Source organism: Ovis aries, chromosome 12 (assembly GCF_016772045.2).
Source record: "Ovis aries strain OAR_USU_Benz2616 breed Rambouillet chromosome 12, ARS-UI_Ramb_v3.0, whole genome shotgun sequence".
Taxonomy (NCBI): Eukaryota; Metazoa; Chordata; class Mammalia; order Artiodactyla; family Bovidae; genus Ovis; species Ovis aries.
This window is the reverse complement of record NC_056065.1, coordinates 4,363,457-4,364,902: the sequence shown is the minus strand read 5'-3', so window position 1 is coordinate 4,364,902 and position 1,446 is coordinate 4,363,457.

Genomic DNA, 1,446 nt, shown 5'->3' with positions numbered 1-1,446 from the left:
TATGCCTGTGGCTGATTCATGCTGAGGTTTGGCAGAAGCCAACTCAATTCTGTAAAGTAATTATCCTGCAATTAAAAAACAAACAAATGTAAATTTTTTTTTTTTTTTTAAGTAAAGGCTGAAGAATTGATGCTTTTGAACTGTGGTGTTGGAGAAGACTCTTGAGAATCCCTTGGACTGCAAGGAGATCCAACCAGTCCATTCTGAAGGAGATCAGCCCTGGGATTTCTTTGGAAGGAATGATGCTAAAGCTGAAGCTCCAGTACTTCGGCCACCTCATGCGAAGAGTTGACTCATTGGAAAAGACCCTGATGCTGGGAGGGATTGGGGGCAGGAGGAGAAGGGGACGACAGAGGATGAGATGGCTGGATGGCATCACTGACTGGATGGACGTGAGTCTGGGTGAACTCCGGGAGTTGGTGATGGACAGGGAGGCCTGGTGTGCTGCGATTCATGGGGTCGCAAAGAGTCGGACACGACTGAGCGACTGAACTGAACTGAACTGAACTGAAAGGCCCCTTAGAACTGAGAAGAATAGGAAGCAGGTGTCTCTGAAGCAAGGGTGATTTTACGGATAGCTGAACCAGGACCCTCTCAGGACCCTCTGCCTTCTCCATACCCTCTCATAATCTGAGGCTTGGAAGTAGGACAGAGCTTAAACTGTTTAAGGAAGTAAAAAATGAAGCCCGATACGTGAGGGACATCATGCTTGAGGGAGAGAGATTTAAGATGAGCTTGAAGCAATGGGCAGGAGTAAAATTTTCAGACTTTAACCTAAGAGCAAAGGGAAGCTATTGAAGGCTATTAGGTAGAGAGGAAAATGAGTATCTTCTGAACGAGACCACGTAGGGGCCATTTGCTAGCAATCCAGACAAGAGGAAGTTGCAGTCTGGACTAAGGTGGTAAGAAACAGGAATTGAGAGAAGTGCGAGTGATCAGATATTCAGCAACTACTCAGATGAGAGTGGTAACGGCAGATGATGACCCAAACAAACCTCAGATTTCTGTCATGAGCAACTGGGTAGAGAAGAAGCCGGTTTGCAGAGGAAGGTGATACCCTTGTCAACTTCAAATTGGCACTTGCCAAGGGTGCTTGCCATTTACCCTTCCAAGGATTAAATCATGTGCTGAGGTAACTGCTGAACGTCAATACAGCAGTGTGTGTTGTGTTGGGAGGTCAGGGCGGAAATCGGAAATGAGGCACTCTGCGCTCTGGAAAAACTGGCAGAACAGGTCTTCAGATAGTTGGATATTTTTAGGAGCTGATTTTATGAGCCCAATTTTTGCATCTCCTCAAATCTAGAAAAGCACTACATTTCTTCATGATGACATCTGCTCCTAGTGACTAGCAGAAAACTTTTGGTAAGATAAGTGCTTGATTGCATGTATGCCCCCTTCACCAAAATGACACAAATACTGACCTTCCCCCCTCCAGCCTGCCCCACC